The sequence below is a fragment of the Leopardus geoffroyi genome, chromosome C2 (genome assembly GCF_018350155.1).
Source record: "Leopardus geoffroyi isolate Oge1 chromosome C2, O.geoffroyi_Oge1_pat1.0, whole genome shotgun sequence".
NCBI classification, from domain to species: Eukaryota; Metazoa; Chordata; class Mammalia; order Carnivora; family Felidae; genus Leopardus; species Leopardus geoffroyi.
This window is the reverse complement of record NC_059333.1, coordinates 25,382,199-25,407,878: the sequence shown is the minus strand read 5'-3', so window position 1 is coordinate 25,407,878 and position 25,680 is coordinate 25,382,199. Positions and strand designations below refer to the sequence as shown.

General features: G+C 37.2%; 1 long non-coding RNA gene across 1 annotated transcript; it reads left to right on the top strand.

The window, feature by feature from the left end:
• The first annotated feature begins 19,160 nt into the window (after positions 1-19,160).
• On the top strand, positions 19,161-23,693 carry LOC123576060. The gene is made up of 2 exons (XR_006701141.1): positions 19,161-19,207; positions 23,328-23,693. It is a non-coding gene; the product is annotated as an uncharacterized LOC123576060 (long non-coding RNA).
• Positions 23,694-25,680: the final 1,987 nt, after the last annotated feature.

Below are 25,680 nucleotides of genomic sequence, written 5' to 3'. Positions count from 1 at the left end.
TTTTCTTTACTCAAAATAATGCTGAGCTAACACTCCAACTACAAAATATTTTTTTTTCAAATTGAGCAAGACAGTTATGTAGAATTCTGATAACCATGTCTAAATTATGTTAAAACCTTCAGTTCAATGAATCAGTCGTGGTATTAAAGCTGATTCAATATTCTATGACAGAATCATAATAAAGATATGAGGTTTTTCTCCATTTTATTCAAGAAAATTAAACAATTCAGTGAGAGAACTTATTACGACAATTAATGGCATTCCAATTCCTACTCTTTACTCTGTGGATCTAAATAGTAGATTATGTTCTCCATTTTACCATGTTAAAAATTTTTACTTTTCCAATCCTTAAATTGGTGCTTTTCAATAATGGCACTTTAATATCCAGTTATTAGGCAGATATTGCATATATCACACGCTATTTTTCTTTCTTTTCATCTATAACTCGAATGTTTACTTGTTTAAATTGTAGCTAATCATTTCAAAGTTGAGCTTTTGAAAAATTATAAATAATTTTTGATGGGTAATATTGTGCTTTTTTATTTGCAAATCTATTAAAATTAACCTATAGAATAGAATATCATGGGGATGTAAAATATCATTATGCACAAAAATGAAACAAAATAAAACTAAAAACGAAATGCACAAAAACTGGTTTCTCTTGAAAGAAATGAGTACTTTCTGCAATTTGGGATCTAGATAATCAAGAAGGCTCACTAATGAGTTATCAGGAGATTACAAGAACAAACTAAAATACAAATTATTTTAGAACTGTCAGCACTAAATTAGCTCTATCAGGATCACAATAAAAGATACAGAGAGTACTGAGTAGTAGGCTAATTGCCTTTCTCAATATGAGATGGCTTAGGTCTCATTGGAAACAGTTAGAATTAAGAATGTTCATTTATAAACCCCTGGTTCTACTCACATATATTTGATGTATTTACATGCATAATATCTGAAATTTTAGACAACCTTCACACTTAAGGAAAAAACTGAAATATGTGTGTATGTATATACATACATATATATATATTTAAATGTATTTTTTTAATGTTTATTTTTGAGAGAGACAGACAGAGCACGAGTGGGGTAGGGGCAGAGAGAGGGAGATACAGAATCTGAAGCAGGCTCCAGTCTCTGAGCTGTCAGCACACAGCCTGATGCAGGGCTTGAACCCACAAACTGTGAGCTCACCACCTGAGCCTAAGTTGAACACTTAACCGACTGAGCCACCCAGGCGCCCCTAAATTCATAAACATTTTAAATTCATAAAGCCTTTTATTTTCAGTGAGAGAATGTCTTCAGGGAGAGAATTTATCTGCTTTTCTTCCACCTTCCAGTTTGTAAAGTTCACCTTAGCAAGGTTTGTTAATCCTAGGAAACATTTGCATTCTTAGGTCTTAAGCTTAAAAGTACAATTGAAAATCATTCACAACAGTCACATAATTTTCCAGTGAATGATTGCTGTCTGCTCTCAAAGAACAATCATTTGTAATCTTATGATATGATGGTAAGCACCATCTTAAGGCTGATTTTTCTCATATTAAACTTTCTGTTACTCTACAATTTGTTTATAACAAAACCAAATCAGTCAACACTTCTATCAGTTTCATTAGTGGTGCAGGTTTTCTCTTTGATTCAAAAACAAAATCTTTTGTTGATGTGTTCATTAAATCCTAACCTCCCCCCTCCCCCATACAGTATTAAAAAGAGCGTGCGTTATTCTTTTTAAAGAGAATTGTTGTTTGAGAAAGATTAAAACTAGAGTTCTATCATTCCCTAATATGCTCTTGAGAACTGATTAGAGTCATCAGCTAAGTCAAATTGTGTGTGTGTGTGTGTGTGTGTGTGTGTGTGTGTGTGTATGTGTGGCTGCTCTGAAAACCAAATGGATATTTTGTGAATACTATTTAAGAAAAAAGTTATGCAACGGCTCTGGCAACTAATAGATCTTGAACCTATCTTGTTTTAGATAACAATTGAGTAAATGTGGACGTCTATTGATGACCATTCTAGAAATGATATTTTTTTAATCTTATTTTTGGCTCCTTGTCCTTGGCACAAGAAATTGATACATTAATATTGTTTTACCATAAAGATGTGCAGGTTTATTGCCTGGAAATTATGCATGCAGTTTCAATTCATTTTAGAAAACATCTGTGGACGTGTGATATACAAAGAATTTACAGTTAGCCCTAATCCACCCAATGTAAACCATGTAAAATTATTATTTTCCCTCACTGCATAACATACCATTAATTTTATTAATGAGCTAAATCTTCAAATAACACAAAGTCCTTGGATAATGACAAAGGTCAAATCCTCCGTGAGCTGGGTATTTAAAAATATTTTTGAAAGGTCAAACTAATTTAAAACACAAGGTTATTCCCCTTCAGTCATTTTGATCCACAGCTATTTGTACCACTGTTTGTTTGAGTGCAGAGAACACTCTAATAAAAAGATAGAAAACAGTGATTGCCACTGCCACAGGTCAATACTGAAAAGACTTTAAAAAGTTCCATTAATAAAGTTAACAATATATGATTTGAGTGAATGTTGACAGGCAGTACTTTATCAACTTCTCTTGGAAAACCTACTCCTTCTGTATGACAATTTTCATCGCCGTGATAATTTGAATGGCCACCATCAAATAACATTGCTGGGAGCCCAGTACAATGTAGTGTCATGTGTACTACTGTCTCTCAAATAGGATGACATGATTCCTGCCTTCTAAATATATCAGGACTGGATAAAGAATATCTTTTGAGAAGAAACACTGTAATATCCTAATAGCACTTCAAGGTCACTGGCAAGTTTTATCATACTAATTAAAAATATTTGGCCTGCTGGAATACATACAAAAAATTATGCATGATAATTCACTTTGTCACAGGTTTATCATAAAATTCCCTTTAAAAATAAGTGTATGATAGCACTCCAAAGATAAATTAATTTATGAAAGTGCAATCAAAATACACATTTTAGTAACAGTTTTACTCATTAAAATTTCAAACAATAGGCATATTCTTACAAAGTCATTTCCATAAGAAATTTCACTTTTTTGAAGTTCTAGTTCTACATTCATGGAAGAATGTAGGAAGGAAAGCAACATTTCTTAAACCTTTTTTTTCTTAAAAAAAAGAGATACTTTGTTGAGAGTTTATTTTCCGCCCAAACTTTTCTTTTAATCAACTTTTCACTTCCAGCCCTTACTTTCCTTTTAAAGCACTTTGATATAATCACATAATTTGATGTAAAAGGGGAAAAAAATGTCCTCTTAAAATTGCTCCCACTTGTTTCCAATACCAGCCAACTGGGTTACATTTTCAGTGCTTAAAAATGTGATGAATAGGAAATTGAGTCATTTAGGCCTATACATCACCTAGGAAATGTATAGAAAGGAATCTTAAAGCTAAGAGACTTTTTTGTGTGTGTGAATATAAACTCAGGATTTCATCAGACTTTTACAACAGCTAATAGGGTGAAGGATGGCATAGCTTCACAATACAAGAGATAATGCTCCATTCCCATAGATATATAATACCAATCACAGTAGCACTTAGTCTTTAACAAAAGACCAAATGAGTTCTTTCTGAGAGTTACTTAAAATATAGACCAGGACAAGAAAGAGACCGAGTATTACTGTGTATTGTTCAGAGAAAAGGACACAGGGCAGTGGCAGCTGGCGAGAACAAGGTATGTTTGAGACAGCCTGGCCACTAGGCTACCCTGACACCACAGTTATACTTACAGGTCTCAGCAAGGCCTCAGTTCCTGCTCAATCAATCGCTATAAGATTTAAAGATTTCTGAGGCATTTATTCTGGTAGTCATTTGCCACAATTCACATTGATGGTGAGAGAAAGTAATTCACTGAATTTGCAAAATTCACTAAGGCTTTTCACGAAGAGCATCTGAAACTTCTGTAGTTTTATAAACGATTGCATTTTTGACACATTCTTATGTTTCAGTGAAATCTTTTAACTTACACTGGGATGACCACCGAATCCATATCAATATCTCAGTATATTGGACTTGATTGACTTAACGTCTTATGCAACTCCCACTAAAAGTAAAGAAGAAAAGTCTATAAACAGTGATGAACAAACTGGAATGATTTTGAGAAAAATATTAACTGTTACCTTCCTCTGTATTAGGGTTCTCCAGAGAAATAGAACAAATAGAAGATAGATGTAGATGTAGATATAGATATGTGGATATAATCAAGAGATTAATTATAAGGAATTGGCTCAGGTGATTGTGAAGCTGACAAGTCCCAATATCTATAGTCAACAAGCTGAAAACCCAAGAGAACCAATAATATATTTGTAGCCCAAAGGCTGGTAGCTCAGGAAGAGCTAATGTTCCAAAGGCAGGAGGAGAAAATAATGTCCCTGCTTGAAGGCAGTCAGTCAGGAGGAAATCCCTTTCCTCTCTGGAAAGTGAATCTTCTTTTTTTATTCAGGCCTTTTATAAGACTGGATAATGCCCACTCCTATGAGGAGGGTAATTGCTTCACTCAGTCTGCTAACTGAAATATTAACCTCACCTAAAAACACCTTCACAGATATGCCTAGAATAATGTTTGGCTAAATGTCTGAACCTCCCATGGCCCAATCAAGTTGAATCAAAACTAACCATCATAAGCACCCCTTCTTAACGTGGTACCCCAGTGCATCTCTTTAAACCATACTTAATCTCCAAAGAAAGACAATAACAAAAACATTATTCTACCTGACATGATGTAGAGATCTTGCACACAGCCAAAAATGAACTCCTTCCACAGGAAAGGAGGTAAAGTACTTGGGCGATGTTTATTCATCTTGATATCCCATAACTTGATGTAAAATTGACAATACTTAAATACTATGACATAAAGTCACTACACCTTACATTACCTAATAAGGGAATAAGATAAAGAAAACAAAGATATTTTCTATACACGCATGTGTACACACACACACACACACTAACATATCCATAACAAAATAAAGAGGAAATAGTCATGACGCTTATGGACTTTATTTCTGTAGCTGTGGTGATTTTTTACCTGGTGTGACCCAAACCTCATTCCCAAATTCTGGATGATTCAGAGCCATTAGTAGTGTTGCCTAGGTTGGGTTGTTGTAGTTTTCCATTGATTGTAATCTCAAGATGTGTTAATATTATGAGACACTCTAAATGTTCCCTGTATTCCAGAATATACAGTATAGTATATTCCTATACTCTTCCTTACTTCCACTGTTGGTTAGTTGTCCAATTATTTCTTGGTAGTCAGGCTTAATCACCCCAGGTAGAAAATAAGGTACACCAATGTATTCATGAGCATTACTCATTGATATACTTCTGCCATAAAGTGAGTTTCTTAATAAGAAGCAATGCTGTATGGAATATCAGGAAGGTGGATAAAGCATTTTGAAAGTCCACAGATGGTAGTTCTGGAAGAAGCATTGCTTTCAGAGGAGGCAAATCTGTATCCAGGGTGTTTATTCCAGTAATAATAAAACATTGTCTCTTCCTAGATAGAAGCTGTTAAATGTAATCAACCTGTCATCAGGCTGACTACCCCAGGAGATTGTGCATATCAGAGATTAAGTGCTGGTCTCTGTTGCTGGCAGATTGGGCACCCAATGGTGGCCAAGGCCATGTTGGTCTTGGTGAGTATAAGTCCACATTGCTAGGCACATGCATAACCTCCATTCTTCCACAATGGCTACTTTGTTCATGAGCCCATTAGATAATGACAGGGATGACTGGGGGAAAATGCTGACTAGTATCCACAGAATGTGTCATCATATATACTTGATTATAAAATGCTCCCTTTGGTGATCATTCTCACGGGACACAAATATTTTCATGATTTTTACCCATTCAGAGAGGTTTATCCATGTACTTCTTCCCTACATTTCCTTGTTCCTAATTTTCCAATCATTTTATTTCCAAGTCCCTGAGCCATAGTCCTGCAACCATTGGCCATAGCCCATGAATCGGTATGCAATTACATGTTGGGCTATTTCTCATTCCAAGAAAAGTGAACAACTAGGTGCACTACTCAAAGTTCTTCCCATTGGGAGGATTTTCCTATTTATCACTGTCCTTCATGAATGTCTCAGACAAGCTTTGCAGTGCTGTAGCTGTCCACTTTAAGGTGGTACCTGCATATCATGCAGAACCATCTACCAACTAGGTTCCGTTCTTCTCATCCGCTGTTAACTAACCTTAGGGAATTTCCCATGAGGCCAAACGTGCAGGCTGGGAGAGAGAAGGCAGTATAACAGAAGTGGGCCACTTCATCATGTAATGTACTTGTGCCTTCAGTGCCAGATTGAATCTGATCATGTATATATCAGTTCTATTTGATGATATAGTCCTACTGTGCATGTCTCACTTTATGGAGTGGCAGGGTGGATTACACACCCAGTTCATGATAGGCAGCTCAGTTATTTGGTAACTTAGTGGCCCCTGGTTAAATGTTTAGTCTCCACTAATGCCAAAGAGCAGGACAAGAGTTGTTTCTCATAAAAAGGTAATAGTTGTCCACAAAGGATGGCAGAGTTTTGCTCCAAAATTCTAAGGGTCTGTGTGTGATTCACCAATGGTAACTTCCAAAAATTTCGACTAGAATCCTTATATACCATTGGAATACAACTCCATTGGATCTGCTCTATCACAGGGCCCACGCAGCAGAACAGCTTGCACAGTAGCCTGGACTTGTTGCAGAAGATTCTTTTGTTTTGGACCTCACTCAAAATTTAAACTTTTCAGATAACTCAGTAAATAGGCCAGAGTAGTACACCCAAATGAGGAATATGTTGCATCCAAAATCAAAAGAGGTACACTAGGTATTGTTCGTCTTTTTTGGTTATAGGGGGATGCATTAATTTGCTTAAACATTGAAACTATAGCTAGTGCAGTGGCTGCAACTGGAGTCACAGCTTGGTTAAATTTATAATATTCCACTGTAATGTTCTCATATTTCTGTGTCTTCTGCACAGGTTAAATAAAACAAGTTGAATGGGGATGTGCTGGGAATCACCACCCTTGCATCCTCAAGTCCTTGATGATGGCACTTGCTTCTGTAATCCTTCCCGGTTTACTTTTGGTTTATGTGGTTTCTAGACAGACAATTCCAGTGGCTTCCACCTGACTTTCCAACCTTAATAGCCCTCAGTTAACAGGTCAGGGAATAAAGCCAGCCACTGAGTATGTCTAATCCAATCATACATTTCAGTACTGAGAAAATAGCCATAGGATGGGTTAGGAGACCTTCTTGTTCTACTGTGAGACAAACCAGAGCTAAAACTCCATTGGTTATTGGACCCCCATAAACCCTAGTCTACTCTATAAACCCTACACTGTAGTCATGTAGACTATATTGATATTTTGAGTGTTTTGGTACTAGTGTCAGTTCAGAACCAGTGTCCTCCAAAGTTTGTTTATTTCCTTTTCTGTAGTGTAGAGTTAACCTGGCAAAAGATCATGGGTCCCTTTGGGGAAGGTTGGGAGAAAAATGAATAATATGTTTACACAGTTTTCGTACATGGGACCCCTTCTTCGAAGGGACTCAGCCTTTTCTTCATCCAGTGGTTTCTGGGTCTGGAAACTGGCTCAAAAATCCGCCTTTATGTTTCAGGTTAGACTTTTATTCATTTTCCTTAGAACTAGAGAGAATCAGCATTGTCTTGCGTGGCAACTGTCTCAGAAAGAGCCATTACAGTTTCCTCAATACGGTAAGACAAGGTGAAGAGATACTTTCACTGGGGCTGTGGAGGCTGATTCTACTGAGAGTGGGGAAGCCTCTTCCATTGGCAAAGAGGATTCATCAGAATTTAGAATCTCGGTGTCTTAGTTTATCAGAATCTTCCCACAAGTCCCCTTTCCAACTTACAGGATCCCATTCTTTACCAAGCAGCACCCTTACTTTATCAGCAGACACTCTGTGAGGCTGAAAAGTCAACTTGCATTTTAATCATCCATGGGCAGGAAGCGATTCTGGGTTAGGTTTTCAACAGTTTAGTCCTGTTGCTATAGGTGATATACACTATATGCAAAAATGAAATAAATGGATTATAAACATAATTGTCAAAGCTTAACTAATAAACATTATCTTAAAAGAAAGTTATAAGATACAAAGAAAAGTTTTTCACATGGAACAGAATAACAAGAAGTGCTTATGTCTTCAATGACAATAAGTAAGGCAGGAATTGAGACAAATGACTTTTTTTTTTCATACATGGGACCTACAAATATTCACAGTCAATGAGGGAAGATATAGGAGTGAATAGGAATCCTGATGGGACAAACAGGTTAAGTCCTAGTCAATGATGGAAACTGTCCTACTTCATCCTAAAAGGGATGTATTTTTAACCAAACCTGGATAATATTTCTTCGGTTTTTATTTTCACGTGAATATGTACAATTTCTTTTAAAAGCTATAGAGTTGGTGATTTGGCCCAATATTGACATTTATCAAAATTAATCTATTGATTCAGTGATCTCACTTACATTTTTGATAAGAGTATTTATTAAGAGAGAGATAATAGTAATAATAATGGTGAGATATGTTTGTTGAAGAGGTCAAAGTCTTAAATGGTGTGGTGTTCTGATCAGCAAGTTGATTATATAAAAAATTCCATTATTTGATACCCGTTCTTTAAGTTTTCAAATTTGCCCAAGGGATATAGATTTGGAGTATGTGACATAGTGAAATGTTATAAATAGTGAATATGCCCTGTATGAATGAATGAATATTTCAGATCCTTCCCAACTATCAGTACTAGCAGAAGAATGCAGCTGAAGCATAGCATTAGGACATTTAGAAGTGCTATAGATGTACATATAGGGATGCTGGGAGATTTCATGGTCCCAACTACCAACACTTCCTAGGAAAAACACTTTTGTGCATGCCTTTGGGGGTTAAAATATGAATTAAACATTGTTTTTGCATCTTTACATTTATTTTCAGGAAAAATATCACCTGCATTATGGTTCTTTAGGAATAGCCTCTATGAGTTTTCAGAAAATATTAAAAATCTCAAAATAGGAATAATGGAAACACACATAAAACAATCCCTCTCAAATAGGGATCTCTACTTCTGAAAGCATCTAAGACTCTTTTGTTTCCTTACTCTGTCACCATCAGTGCCCATATCTATTAAGTCCAGTCATGCTCCAAGATGACTACTAGACTACTAGATTCTTACCTTAATTCAACACGATGGGGAAAAAGGCCAAAAGGATAATTTTCAACTGAGTAAGCTTTCTTGAAGGAGCCCTTTTAAAAGCTGAATACAGGGGCGCCTGGGTGGCGCAGTCGGTTAAGCGTCCGACTTCAGCCAGGTCACGATCTCGCGGTCTGTGAGTTCGAGCCCCGCATCGGGCTCTGGGCTGATGGCTCAGAGCCTGGAGCCTGTTTCCGATTCTGTGTCTCCCTCTCTCTCTGCCCCTCCCCCGTTCATGCTCTGTCTCTCTCTGTCCCAAAAATAAATAAACGTTGGAAAAAAAAAAAATAAAAGCTGAATACAGCCCTTCTGCTTAGGTTGCATTAATCAGAATCAGTTTTACATGATCATACCAAGATACCAGTGTGGCTAGGTGATGCTGTCTTTTACCTTAGCTTCCCTCATAAATTTAGTATGCCTTTATTTGGGAAGGAGAGGAGGGTGGATGTTGGGTAGGCAACTAGCAAGCTCTGAAGAAGTCTCTGTGATTATTTTACCACACTAAATTTTGGTATTATTTCTCTGTATGTACTTAAATGCCACATTATCAGTTAAAAACAATCATTCTTAAATTTATAAATGTGCACATATGACAAAGTATACAATCATAATCACAATGGCAAAGACAATCTGTTTGTTTTTCCACATGTGTGCTCTGGTAGTACTTTTAAATACCTGCCTAAGTGTTATAATCAAATAGTATTTTATGGTTTTATATAACTACTTAAACATTATTCACTGAAAGCCACAAACTATATTTTATGTATCTGCATCAGACAGCTGTTTGTCTGATAAAGAAGTGGTTTTTTTGTTTGTTTGTTTGTTTTGAAGAGAGAGAGAGAGAGATGAAAGGAGACAGGGAGAGAGAGATATTGAATGATCTCATGGGGGAGGAACAGAGAGAGAAGGAGAGAGGGAATCTTAAGCAGGCTCCACACCAAGCACGGAGTCTGACCCAGGGCTTGATCTCACAATCTCATGACCATGAGATCATGACCTGCGCCAAAATCCAGAGTCTGATGTTTGACCAACTGAGCCAACCAGATCAAAGTTTCTTCTACAGTAAGAAGAATTGGGGCCAGTAATTAAATCCACCACAGTATAAATCTACAGGAATGATTTTAGGACCTGACACATAGAAGAAATCACTGAATATATTTCAAATGAATAAAGAAAGAATATTAATCAGGGTTCTGATGAGAAACAGAATCACAGGATGGATAGATAGATAGATAGATAGATAGATAAATTATGAGGAACTTGTTATACAATAATGGAGGCCAAGAAGTCCTACCATCTGCTGTCTCCAAGTTGAAGACCCAGGAATGGTGGTATAATTTAGCCCAAAGACCTGAGAACCTTGGAAGCAGATGGCATAAATCTCAAGTCAAGGACAGGAGAAGATGGGATGAGATGTCTCAGTTAATTAGTGAGACGGGGAAAACGGGGGCAAATTACTCTATGCTCTGACTTTTATTCTATTCAGGCCTTTAATACCTTGGATTATTTCCACCCACACTGAGGAAGGCAATCTACTTTATTGAGTCCACCAATGCAAATACTAATCTTATCAGGAAACACCTGCATAGACATACCTAGAAGTAATGTTTAATGTGGCACCCTGTGGCTAGTCAAGTAGACATGCAAAATTAGTCATTACAGACAAGAACTCTTTTGAAGCCACTACTTTGTTCTTGACCCCACTGCTTTCAAAGTATCTTCTAAGCACAGTTCCACATCCTTTTTTAAAAATAATACCAGTTTTCCACAACTTTATTGAGAAAGTCTTCATATTTTCTCATCTGATTCCCTCTCCTTATAGATCACACAATTGGATCACTGTTTTGCTAATATCTTCCCTTGTGCTAAAATTGACTATACTTACAAATGAAAACTAAAGAACTTGGCATAAATCAAGATTCATTAAAGCAACCTCATAGGATTATTGTGAGGAATAAATGTATTTATATATATAAAGCATTAAAAATACATGCCTAGCAATAACAATCACACAATTTATATTGTTAGTCAACAAGTGTTTACTCCATTGAATGCATGAATGCATGAATGCATGCATGACAGCATTCATAGAAATTATAACAATAAACACCATGTTCATACAATGTTCATTGAAGTTATAAAAGTTAATGTTGAATGAAAAAAATCAACATTTTATTTATTTTTATTTTTATTTTTGTTAACATTTATTTATTTTTAAGAGACAGAGACAGAGGGGGGCGGGGGAGAGAGAGAGGGAGACAGAATCTGAAGCAGGCAGGCTCTGAGCTGTCAGCACAGAGCCTCATGTGGGTCTCAAACCCACTAACGGGGAGATTGTGATCTGAGCTGAAGTGGGAAGTTTAACCAACTTAGCCAACCAGGCACCCCCAAAATCAACATTTTATTAAAAAAAGAGTTCATAGTGGGAATCTGCTTTCCCACTTACAAGCTATGTGACTTAGGCAAGTTACTCAGCTGCTGTGATTGTCAGATGTATTATTGTTTACATAATACACATGTGATTTAAAACGAGATGTACCTCTGAAATACTTAGCAATGTAGTTGGCATATATTAGCCACAAAATGAGTATTATACTTTTTATTTCCTTTTTCTGCCTCTTCACCAGGGTCTAGTCAGGAGACCAAAATCGTACCAGTTAACTTTACCAGATAGAATTTTATACGAACGGTTGTTAACCACATACAAAGTTATTGACCAGGGAACAAAACAGTCCAGACAAGAGCTGTAAGGTATCACAGAGGCAGCAAAGCAGCTACTATCATAGGGCTAGAGGAACAAAAAGGAAGACGTTGGAATTATTGAGATGAAACAGACTTCTGAGGGGTGGGACCTGGTGCAGCTGTCCCACTGGTGCCAGATGAAGCACGACAAGGTGGGTGGTTCTGCAAAGGTTGGAAAAACTGAAAACTGGATTCAGCCACTGCAACACGCAGGCTCTATGGCTGCTGGGTTGAAGAGGCACTGCCAGGGTGAAAGTCACATGAACCGTGAGGTGAAAGGAAACCCACAGGGATGCAAACCAGAAGGAGCCGCTTCTTGTTCCCTCCCAACTTGAGAGTGTCCCAGTGCCACAGCCTCTTGGGGGAAGTGGGGCTTGTCAGGTCCCAGTCCTTCCATCACCTACTTCTGGTCTCCTACATTTTTCCCCTCTTTCTTCCTTGTTACCTTCTTTCCTTCATTTCTTCTTCTTTTTTTTTCTTTCTTTAATCATGTTTCTATCTATTCTCCCTCCCTTCTATCCTTTCTGGATGTCAATTTTATAAACTTGAAAAAACATGTTAAGAAATAAGTAGGCTATTATCTTTTATATAAAAAAAAAGATAGAAAATGATATATGAGTTCAGGGAATCTATATGATTTTGTTTAAGTATGGTTCCAGGCACTTTACATTATCTTATTCATTTTAGCAAAGTCTACAGTGACAGGACTCAAAAAAGGGCAGACTTAGGATTTCAGCCCAGCTTTTTCAGACTCCAATTTTCATGTTTATTTTTTTCCTCTATCTCATGGATTCCAGTTTATTTGGAAAGTGAGAAATGAATAATTCAGTCACTGCCATCACTGCCATTTGTATGAGACAACCCTCAAAGGAATGTGAAAATTTTGATAGATTGAGAATGGGTAGAATATTATAAACACTACAAATTTTCTAAGCAAATTTGGGATAAGACAAGAAGTGCTCTCATAAACACTACGCAATAAAGCTAATAAACTAAAAAATTATAAAAAGATTTCAAAATTAATGAAAATAATTACTTGGAGAAATGAATTTTTCTTTCAATTTTCTTATCATATAAACACTAAGAATTTTAAAAAATTTATGAAGAGATATCATCTGTTATGTCCTAGAATATAGTTTAGAAGTTAATTAGCTGTACTTGGCAATAAAAAACTTAAGATAGCTTTCTTAGAATGTTGAGTTGTTCATTAATTGGTGTGTTGATGCCAATTTCAAAAGCCCATCTTATTATTTTGCTTGGAATGATTAATAATAACCAATGTATTCCCCGGTAAAGGGATAATATGCATTTAGAATTACAAAGATTACAAAAATACAGCTGCGTATTGTGATTACCAGAAATGAAAAAAACAATTATTCTACTTTTTTATAATTGCATTTGAAAACTTCAGAAAAACATATGTATTAGGACAAGTTTACTCTGCATATCACTAAATCATCTAAATGCATAAGCACAAATAGCAAAAATGATTAAAATAGTGCTTTCTGATGATAAAAAATTTACAGCCAGGGGCATTTGGGTGGCTTCATTAGTTAAGCATCTGACTCTTGGTTTCAGCTCAGTTCATGATCTCATGGTTCGTGAGACCGAGCCCTGCATGGGGTTCCATGTGCTGACAACACAGAATCTGCTTGGGATTCTTTCTCTTTCCTTATTTCTTTGAACCACCCCCCCCCCAACATACTCATTCTCTCTCTCTCTCTCTCTCTCTCTCTCTCTCTCTCTCTCAAAATAAACTTAAAAACGTTTACCGCCATATTTAGAACTATATGAATGAAAGTTAAATATCAAAAAAATTCTTGTTTCTATAACATCATAGAATTATACACTTCAGCTGGACTACTTTTTGTTATTAGGGATTAGACGTCCTACAAATTATAGGTCCAAAGTAGAAGACCCAAATAAACATGATGAAGTAGAGAGATGGAGAAAGAGATAGGTGAAGATCGAGAGATGAGAGAGAGACAGAGAGAGAGAGAGAGAAACATCACCTCAATTATAGTGGATATAGGTGGAATGGGGTAGCATGGAAAGTGATAATCATGAAAATTCATCCCTTAGTCTAATGTTTACATGTTAAGTACAAATTCCATTTCAACTTTTTCTTGTTAAGAGTTTCTAATAAGTAATAGACTTGAACAATTAGAATTTCATTTCTTTATTTGTCTGGCTCAATAACTAATGGAGATTTTGGTCAATTTATTAATAAAGAGCAATAGTCTTCCATAGCCTCAGATTATATTAGGGCTATAGGTAATTACCCCTGCAAAATAAGGTTCTAATGGGCTACCCAGCGATCCATTTTGATGTTCTCTTTCTTTCTATGTAGGCAAAATATCTGTATGTACATAAGAACTTCAAACGTTTTAAATTTGTATAAATATTATATTGTTATTCAGTGATCATAGAACACTGCATTAAACAATTGAAGTTGATTTTAGCCAGTGTGTAAGACAGGGAGGAGGGGGGTAATGAAAAGTCAAGTGGAATGCACTGAAAACTGTTTTATCTCCTGGCATAAAATCATTGACCCAGAATCAAGTGCTGAAGAAAAATTTATTCCTAATCGTTGTAAACAAAGACTTTTTCACCATGTGAATCCTTGCTTCACAAGGAAACCTGTAACCAGTTGCAGCATGTCTGGTGTCACTGACTGAGTGGGGAGTCTGGGTCACCAATGCTGAGCCACAGAGCTATAGAAATCTCTCTATCCTCATATAGCTCCATCCCCTCTGGTAGTGCTTCTTCTCTCTGCCCTTGATCCGCAGAGTTCCAGTCGCTGGATGTCCCACCTTGGTTTACTATTCTTCTCAATGTACCTTATTACCATATTGTTATAAATTCTATAGTCATCATTTATAATAATAGCAGATACTCAATATGCCAGAATAAGAAACATAAACTATGTATACCAAAGTATAATTTTAATACTCCAGGTATTAATCTATAGAAACCAATTCCTGCCTCTATTCTTTTGGCCACACCGTAATTTACCTTCAGCTTTGAGGACAGTTACTATCATGCCAACAGCTTCCAACCTCATGAAAATGTCTCTCTGTATGAGGGCTTTGTCTGGTTGTGGAAGCATGATCAGTTTGTGTCCAAGACAGAGTGTAAATGCCAAAAAGCTGGTGCCTCACAGTAGAGATTTAGTGGATTATACACTAGCTTTTGGACCTCAGAGTAACACTGCTGAGATGTGTTCTACACGATCTCTCAGAAGGTCTTTACTGTGATTGAGCTCCATTTGTCCCCAACATTAAGGCTGTATTGACTGGCTTTTCTTCTATGGCTATGTAATATCTTCACTCTTTTGATGTAATTCCTGTGATCCCCTCCTAAATAAACTATCTCAAAGACTTAATGGAGGAAGACACTTGTCCTCCTCAAATCTTCATTTGATTCACTAGTATTTTATCTTTGGTGGGAGGGGGTTTGTAAGAAAGATTTATTTCAGAAATATTACAACATATAAAAAAAATACATAGAGTCTTAGTTTCTTCTCATACAGTGGATCTATTTTGGGGGGAAACCATGTTAGGAGATTTGGTATTAGAAGTGTCCCTAGAAAGTAAGCTCTGATAATAAGTTTATGAAAATGTCTATAACCCATTTATTAATTGAACACAGCTCATTTATCCATTGTCGTGGAAAGATACCCATTTTCGAATGGGGCAGGGAACAAGAGAGGGAACTCCAGATGATTCAGAAAAATGACCTTACCTTTCATCCCATATGATTTTATATCTGCTACAGATACAAACACTCTGTGGAATCTCTGGAAAACCACAACAGGAAAATTTGCTCTAGAGTTCTTTTTTTTTTTTTAAATGTCAATTCTTTTTCTTTAATTTTTCTTAACGTTTATTTATTTTTGAGACAGAGAGAGACAGAGCATGAACGGGGGGAGGGTCAGAGAGAGAGGGAGACACAGAATCTGAAACAGGCTCCAGGCTCTGAGCCACCAGCACAGAGCCTGATGCGGGGCTTGAACTCACGAACCACGAGATCATGACCTGAGCCGAAGTCGGATGCTTAACCGACTGAGCCACCCAGGCGCCCCTGCTCTAGAGTTCTTGATGAAAGTCATGACTTGTCTAGAAGAGAATTATGTACTTTTCAAAAGTAGTTTCTGGTATGCTGATGGACTCTGGAGGAGACGAAGGCCTGAGAAGGTTCAGGGGGCATAACTAAGTCACATAAACAGGTTATCTAAACACCCATGGCATCTAAATCTCTTGTGTCATGATCTCTACATTAGCCTCCTTATGTAGAGCTGCTGCAGGAGGAAAACCTCAGGGATCATTTGTTTTTTTTTTTGTCATCTCAGTAGGTAGTTGTGAGCTGAAAATTTACTACTGGTTAAGACTGCCTCTGAAATAAGAAGTGAGGAGAAATCTTCCAACTAGCTAGAGATTTGAACAGTTCCCTTGTTATGAGAATAAGATATACATGGGCTTTTGTGGATAGCTGTAAATACTTAGCTGGACGTTTATGGGTCTAGAAGAAGAATGAGGGAGGTCTGGAGAAGAGACATATAAATGTTCATTGAGATTGGTCACAAAGTGTGCAGATACTTGTGACTCATGTCAATGTCTAGTGGTGAAAAAACAAAACCAGATAGATACAAGGGCTTATCCCAGTGGTTTCACAATGGGATATTAGTGAAATAGTAATGATGGGAATGGAGGCTATGCTTGGGGTCCACTGTGTGGGCCCCATAAAACCAAGGCTGGTTTATCTACTTCTAGTACTGAGTAGAAGTACTCAGTACTGAGTACCTGACCTCTCAGTAGCCAAAGACATCCCTGATACTTCAGTATGTTACCATCCCTTAAAGACAACACATAGTTATGTTATGTACAGATGATTACATCACACCTGTTCTTCCATGAAGGGGATAGTAACTCATCCTTCCTGAAATTGATACTGGTGTGTGTTTGCCTTTCCTAACCTCACATCCTGACTATATTCTGCAGACTTACAGTTTCTGGCTTTCCCACACAAGACTCTTTAATACACAGCCTTAGATTAAGGGACTCACTCGAAGGCAAAGGATGCAACAATAAGCACATGACCAGAGAGTTCACTGGCTGTGCTGCATTTTCACACAGAAGCTGCCAGACTAATAGAAAGTTGCAATGGCCTTTTAAAGGCAGAACTTGGAGAAGAACCTCTGTAGAGTTTATGTGTTTTCCTTCACAATGCAGTATGTACATTTAATCAATAGTCATTATATTGTTCTATATCTCTAATATCAAAAATACAAGTTTCTGGGAATCAAAAAACAGAAGAAGGAACAGTCCATCTCAACATCACTACCAATGAATCACTTGGGTAGTGTGTTTCATTCCCCAACTAGAGACACATTTTGATTTGAGGCCCTGATCCCTGGGAGAATATCGTACATCTATCAGAGAACACAGTACAATTTCCATTTAACATATAACAGTGCCTGGCTGCTCCCTGGACATTGTGTCTTTTTCGTGTTGATAAACTGGAGTTTTAGGTAAGAGGTTTAGATAAAAGCTACCATCATACCTGTGATTATTGGCATTGATTATTATGGGGAACAAGCAGTGATATTACATAATGGGATACAGAAGAGTATGTCTGTAACACAAGACATTTACTTGAGTATCTGATACTATCTCCCTTCCCAGGGATAACAGTGAAGAGGAAATTATAGTAACCAGGACCTGGCAAGGGCATGGAAACCGAGAACTCAATCCTTCCTATTGAACCCTACATCAAAGATCTGTGCAACCTCACTAGGCAAACTATCTAGACCAACAGAAGTGCTGGGAAAATATTAAGGGACTCCAAAAGGAGTGGTAAAAGAGAAAGATAATGAATATCAATTATGTTCTTAATGTTAACTGGGTCAGTTTAAACTGTAGTTTGACTGACCCTTCTGTGGAAGATCTTATTTTCTTAGGGGTCACGACCAGTTGGTGAAGAATTAATAAAGGGCAGAGTGGATATAATGTTGGTCATGAAGTCTAAATGTCGCAAGGTGTAGACCGTAGGTGATGAATTCAGTGCTTCATTCAAATTCCCTTAGCCCACCCCAGACAGTAAATGCCACTTTGGTGGAATCTTCCTATATGTCAATGGCTTTCTACATGTTGCATGTGTATTTCTCCCTTTGATGGCTTTCTCTGGCTACATGAGCAAGATAACCTGCCCTTATGGCAGTTTGGAAGTATCAGGGGCCTAATGACTGCTATAGTAACCATTAGCCAATGAGGAAGTGAATAACCAACTCACCTTACTCATCCCTCAAGGGCACAATTCTGAGATGTTTTCAACAGTTTCTCATTGGCATTGAAACCTAATTACCTGCAGGGGTTATGTATCTTTTATTGGTTATTCTCCCTTATCCATCCCACTTTCCTACTCTCTCACCATGCTTCTGAATTACTTTCCAAGTAAACTCTCAGCCCAAAATCACTTGTTTTACAAATGACTTTTTGAGGAACAAAAATTAAGACACCATCATCATACAACTTACTATTGGATTATTTTGCTACCAAAAATCTAACTAATAGAAATATATTTGGTTGAATATGCATTACATTTACATTCTCTCCAATTAAAATAATCTATCCATAATTTACAGACACATGTGCTTAATGAAGAAAGAAAAACAATCATGTATTTCTGTAAATGATTATCCGAGCCAGATTCATGACAGAGGTCAAGTCTTTAAAGTCGTGATGAGACAAGAACAAGAATCTCGATAAAGAAAATGAACATTTTAAATGAACTAGAAATGGCAACTTGCCAGAAAATCACTCCCTTTAAGGGCACTGATGGGACTTTGAGGTCACATAGCCAAGTCTACATCAAGAGGATGAGTTCTTTGAGTCATATTTTCAATGGATTTGTTACATTTACATTGTGTATCAAGATAGCTCTCAGGAGTGAAGGTAATAGTATGTTACAGATAGAAAGCAAAATGGTTCCCCAGGGAGATCAAGGCCACAAATGAAATCCTTTGCTTTAGCTTCTGGTATGTCTGCTTTTATAACTTGACCCTTGCCCACAGGCTCAGCTCTGCCCACAGCTCAGGGTAAAATACACTTCTAGCCTGGACAAATTTAGAAAACTTTAACTCAGTGACACAGAGTGGTCAGCACAAAGGCACACTTGCAATTTTTTTTGTCCCAGAGTAACTTTAGTCTGCCTCATTGCTGTGATTCGTCTCTGCTCAGTACAGTAAGGCTGCTCTTCCTAGTCACAAATGATTCCTAAGATAAAACCCTGTGCTTTCCTCTCAGCTCATTCTTATACAGGACCACGGTATCTTCTTTTTGAAACTTGTTTCTTCCTGTCTTAATCCAAACCTAGTCCTCTGTTTTTGTCATTCAATGACTATTCTTTTTTTTTTTCCTAAACTTTTGTTTTATTTATTATCCTACCTTGTTGAAGAAATCTAGGAAATCATAAGCAGTCATAAATCTATAGACATATTAGTAACCTTTAAAATATGTATAGAAGGAAAAGAACTACATATGAAGAGGTGAGAGTGTACTGCAAGAAAACCAAAGTTAAGGACACTTATTGCAGTCAAGCCCATGATATGGATCTGAGTATACAGCTGGTCTTAAACTCTATTTTCCACTTCTATAATTTCATCCACCCCTGTTGTCTCACAGAGCTGCTATGCAGATATCTTGCAAATACAGGGGCCCTGCATTTGCATTTTGCACTGGGCTAACAATATATGTAGTATTTCCTGGCTTCATTTACCATGTTATAGGCAGTTCCTCTTATTGGTGGCCTTGACAAAACCCCCTACTGGGCCACTTTCTGACAGGGAGCGGGGTATTGACCAATATACCTTAAGGACTCACAATTTGTTAGGTCTTGTGTTAAACACTTGCTGTTTACAATCTCATTTCAAGCTCACAACAACCCAGTTGTGCAATTCCTCCTGTTTTCCCCATTGTACTGGGTGATAAAACAGGGACATAGAGAGTCTAGAAATATTCACCAAATGTCATAACCAGGAGGTTTCATATGTAGGAATCAAACCCAGAATATTTGATTTGGGAAGCTGTAATATTCTGTCTCATGTCAGAAATGGCCTGGACCAATACAAAAACAGAAAAGGAGTCCCAGGTTGCAGTTTAAAATGAGGCTGTGGACTGTACTTTATAGGGACTAGTATGACTATGGTTAATGAATTTAGCTTTGGGTTCTGGGTGGGTCCTAGGAAAATTTAGGAAAGAGCAAAAGGAATATTTAATTGGCCTCAGGACTGTTAAAGAAGATCAATGAGGCTTATTAGTGAATCTAGTTCAGGAGAGCAGGGTACAACCTAGGAACCAAAAAGCAGATCAAACTCACTGATGGTCCTGCCAAGGCCAGAGGCCCTGGGCTCTCTCTTCTGCCTGGACAGACCTCTGGTAGGGGGAACTGAGCCATTTCCTGGCTCTTGTCCCACCTGCACAGCCTGGAGCAGAAGCAGCAGCTGGTCCCAACACAGGCAAAAGTGTCTGCTCATCACATGGGGGTTGACGGAACTCTGATTCTTTTAGCTCTTTGCATTGACCTTTTGATGGCCCTTGTTCTGGAGTAAATGACAAGGCCCTTTAAAAGCTTTTCCTGGGGCGCCTGGGTGGCGCAGTTGGTTAAGCATCCAACTTCAGCCAGGTCACGATCTCGCGGTCCGTGAGTTCGAGCCCCGCGTCGGGCTCTGGGCTGATGGCTCAGAGCCTGGAGCCTGTTTCTGATTCTGTGTCTCCCTCTCTCTCTGCCCCTCCCCCGTTCATGCTCTGTCTCTCTCTGTCCCAAAAATAAATAAACGTTGAAAAAAAAATTAAAAAAAAAAAAAAATAAATAAAATAAAAGCTTTTCCTATGGGTGGTCAAATGAATAATAGTCATCCAGGTGGCAAGATTTGCTCCTTAAATGATCATGATGACTGGGAAGACCCAAGGAGAGACTGATTCAGCAAGCCATACACTTTAGGGCAAATCTCTGCCCAGTAGGGCTGGAGTCATCCTCACTGCATCAGGGACTTTGATGCTGCCCTCACCTGAGTCTTCGGGCTTTGTTGGATGACCCCTACATCCTATGCCCACCCTCCTCTCCCCGCTGATGTATCTCCTTCCTCTGATGGGGTCCCGGCTGATAGTATTTACCTATCCTACTCCCATTGAATCAGGCTTTTTATGTGGGAGGATTGGACCCCAAAGAGAACACTGAAGACTTGGTCTAAAGTGAACAAAGATCTAGAATGATCAGGACAGCCATGCCAAGAGGCTACATCAGGTGGGTAAACAGGTGCCTCCCAGGCTCTCAGCTTAAGACATCCCTCTTCACTTCATTCCATCTTGGAAGGACACTTACGGCCTTATTTCTGACTGAAAAGATTCCTAAATTCTCTTTTGGGGAGATTTTTTTTCCTTTTTTTGCCACTATGTTTGCCACCGAATCGCTCAAATCTATACTTTGCAAACATCTTATTACATGCAAATGTCCTTGGCCATCTATACTGTGATAAACCCATCAGTTATTTTCACGGAAGATCACTGGTACAAACATCAAAGTCAAATTCACAATTAAGTCCTAGAGTTTAAGTAGTATGAAAGTCCTGTGGGGTCTTTCCATGATGTAGCCTCTGGCCATGGAAGCTTCAAGTTCCCTCTGGCAGAGGTGTCTGGGGCTGGGTGAGAAAGTGGGTGAGCTCAGACCATAATTAAAGTATGAATCCAATTCCGAACAAATTATTAATTCACAGATGTGTATACTAACCTCAGGGAATCAAGATGCTATTGTTGATATTGCTGCAGAAATGTGTTTATATGAAGTTTCTTTCTTCCTTCATAGTTCTTTTAAGACAGTAAGTAAAAACTCACTCAAAAAAGGGGGAATACATTTGATTCATTTCTGTGTAGTGTTCTCAGCTTTGTAGAAGGGAAACCTAACCCTAAGACATAAGGTAAAATTCTCAAGAGAAAGTTCCATCAAAGTTTAAGTTTGAATGGAATAAAAAACTCAGTCAAAAAAACAATGAGGAGAAGCCAGCATGTGAAAAGAAGAAAAGCTGTGGCAGAGGAACTAGTTCATGAGAAGACACAGAAAAGAGAAAGAATGGTACCTTTGGAAACTTTATGAATCCACCTCAAAAAAAATGAGAATCTCTTTAAATGGGGCCACCTCCACTGCCAGATAGGTGGGTCATCTGAATCTCCCAACCTACCCGTTTATATTTTCCAAGAAGCTTTTTTTGGACATTGACATTTCAGTTCACATGTCAGCTGAGAAGATATTGCCAAGTTACATGAGTATACCAGAAAACCCAGAGTAATGGTTTATGGAATCAGGAAGCTGTGCAGTCTGTAAGGGGTAAAGAAGTTCAGAATGGAAATGAGGATTGAGGAAAAACTTAAATCGTGGACAGGAACCCAACAGAACAAGTAGAGGATGCATGTTGAGATTTAGCAAATTTTTGAATCGTTAGGCCTAGGGGTCAAACTCTTAGCAGAATTGGACTCAGCCTGCACTTACTGTGTTAGTAATGAAGTCCTGGTTCGGTTCTGGTCCCAGTGGAGCCAACACTTCCCAGAACTCCAGTTAGAGCTGGAAGCAGTTGCAGCCTCAGGTGTAAGTGTGACCTGTAGAAATTGGACCTGGGACCTGGGTTCTGATGTTACTGTTCTAATGGCACCAATGTAGTCTAACACCTAGACTAGAAAACTTGTTCAAATATTCTTTTGCTTTTCATATGTATAATACAACTACCAAAGTACGCTTAACTCTGCAATGTCTTTTGGCTTCCTTCCATTATTTTTTATTCTGATTACCACCATTCTCATTACAGGACTTTATTTAATTATCACTTATGGTCTATTGACCTCAAAATACCATAAAGAAAAAAGTACAGTAAAACTGCCATTCCATTAAAATAATAATAAAAGGGAGATGAATAGATCTGAACTTCAGTAATTTCTCTGATATAACTCCTATTTACATTTACTAATTTCCCCCTTAAAATATCCTTTAATACATAAATTATTTTTTTTCTTCTTGATTTTCTTGTTCATTTCTACTTTTGTGCCTTTGTTCATGCATTTACTTAATCAGAGCATTCTCTTTCTGATAGGCACATATTGTATTCATGCCTGTTATTGAACAGGCATTTCAAGCATCATATAGATAGCTCAAGTAAAACAAAGCCTCCATGAAGCCTTTCTTAGTATTTCCATCCGTATATTACCTTTCTTTTGACTCTCCACAACACTTTCTATGTCTGTTAACATGCAAAAGACCTGATGAACTAATTACATATTTTATTCATTTATGTTCGGTGCTGTGATGCACCACTTAGAGCCCCCTGCAGGGATAAAAAGCATTCTTTCAGCTGCTGGAAGGAAACTGCAGACAGCCTTCAGATGTCGTCCAGCTTTGAGAACCGTTTCATCAGAAAAGGCAAACCTCACCTGAGAGCACACCCCACTGCCTGCATCAATGACTGGTTCTAATGTTGAAATGAACACCGAGTCCCATTTCCCCAAAACAGGACGACTTCGAAGTGTCATATGAATTTAGGAATTCCTTGTAGATCTGCTGCTAAATACTTCTTCGAGAAAACGTCACAGAAAACTCTTTTCTCTGCTTGATCCTGCTTCCTCCTCTTTTCTTCCATAGATGTTAATTTTTAAAATTTCCCCAATAAATCCTCTGTGTGTTTTTATCTCTATTGTGTTCCTGGGGAAATCTAAACCATGTTATCATTCATTTGTGAAACATATACTAATTATATTCACTGTTTTATGTGCAAGACATAGCTCTATGTGGTTGAAGAAACGAAGAAGAAACAGTAACTGTCCTCACTCTCAAAATTCTAGCATGAGAGATGAGTGAAACATGTATAAATGTGTGTAAAAGGCAGTTTATGACATAGTTAAATAATATCAAGATTCTGGTACAGAAATCACATGTAAGCATTTTTTTTCTTCTCCAAGGATTTTCAACTCTTTTATGCTAGGAGTATATGTTCCTAGACTTTTTGCTATCCAGCTGTAGCCAGTGACTTGAATGAAACGGATACTCTTAGTATGTAATTGTTCAATTGATCTTGTGTTGGATTGTTCTGGAAAAAAATTTAAAATCTACAAAAAGTATTCAACACCGACTCTTTTACACAATGACTTAGAGTAACTGTGAGTTAATTTGAATGCTCAGGAGTCATTTTATTCATGGGTATATTTATTACTGAAAGCAAGAATTATAGCTAAATAACTCTGAGTCAGAAATGTCAGTGCTAAAACCTAAAAAAAGTGCTGAGGTTCACATTGAAGGGAACAACATTCATAATTTCAAAGACTCTCAGATTGATTGGTTCAGCTTCCTAGACAGGTAGGTACGGCCCTCCATTTACAATCTTACAGAAGCTATTATATTCTGTATTTTTCCAATTCTAATTTGGTTTATCTCTAACATAACCTCTCTGCAAGGCTAATGCACAAGACCATTATTTATCTATTTTTTATAGCAAGTTGTTTAAGATATTTTGAGATGGTTATATGGGTCACTAAGTGCTTAGTCTAAAGGAAAGAGAGTTATGTGTCAATGTCTTGCAGCATTTTCTCATTTAAACTAAAAATAATCTTGTTTTGAAGAAGCAAATAATAGTGTATTTCAATAATCTATATAGGAAAATTAACAATTAAACTTAATTGTTAAATGTATTGCTACACAGCTATTATTTTTTGTTTTGTTAGATAAATATCAGATAACCAAAGTAATTTTATTAACATTATTTTATAAAAACCGCTATTTCACTAAACATTGATATTTATTAAATACATTATTTTCACATTCAATACCATTAATCAATGTGACAAAGAATATAGAGATGTTTATTTCAGGAAAGTTAGTGTATATATTTAAACTAGACAAAAAAGAAAGTAATAGTTATTCTGGATTTTCAAGAAACTGTATTCAGTGGGGAAATCATAAGGAAGAACATATGCAATTAAAGTAAGTTTTGAGTCCCCTAATATGAAAGCATGATGATCATAAGTTCACATTCAGATCTACAATTTCATAAACATTTTAATTTATTCCCACACTTACCACCCACAAACGACTGAGGATGGGTCTATATGCGGTTTCATTTCTATTTCCTGCTATCTGTTCAATTACTTTTTCAATTCCTTAATTACAAAAGAACAGTTGATTAATGACTCATGAGCAATTTATTTTTTCAAAAGTGTCAAAACACATAATTACAAAAAGATGTTTTTATAAGTTTAGATACTAATGCCTATATTTCTCCTAGGTTCTGATAAACTTGGCATCTACTCTGTAAAAAAAAATAGTTGTTTTTTTTTTTTTGTAAAATTCACCAAAACCATCTGAAATGATGAAATCATTCCAAAAGCTTAGTGTAAATGATAATTACATGTATATTATATTATGTATCTACTTAACTTTTTGCTAAAAGAGAATCTTGGCTCTGCTGAGGACATTACTCCCCTTCCATCTCTCTCAAATGGTGATGCTTTTCTCCCATGTTCTTAATACCACAGGTCTTGAAGAAGAGAATATTCTTCTTGCTCCTTATTACACATCCAGGCATATCTCCCTTTCTCCTGCTTTGACTTTCAGGTCATCTGACTACAGGAGCCAATATTCCAACCTTATTGCAGTTATCTCCTCCCTTCCTAGTCACTCCC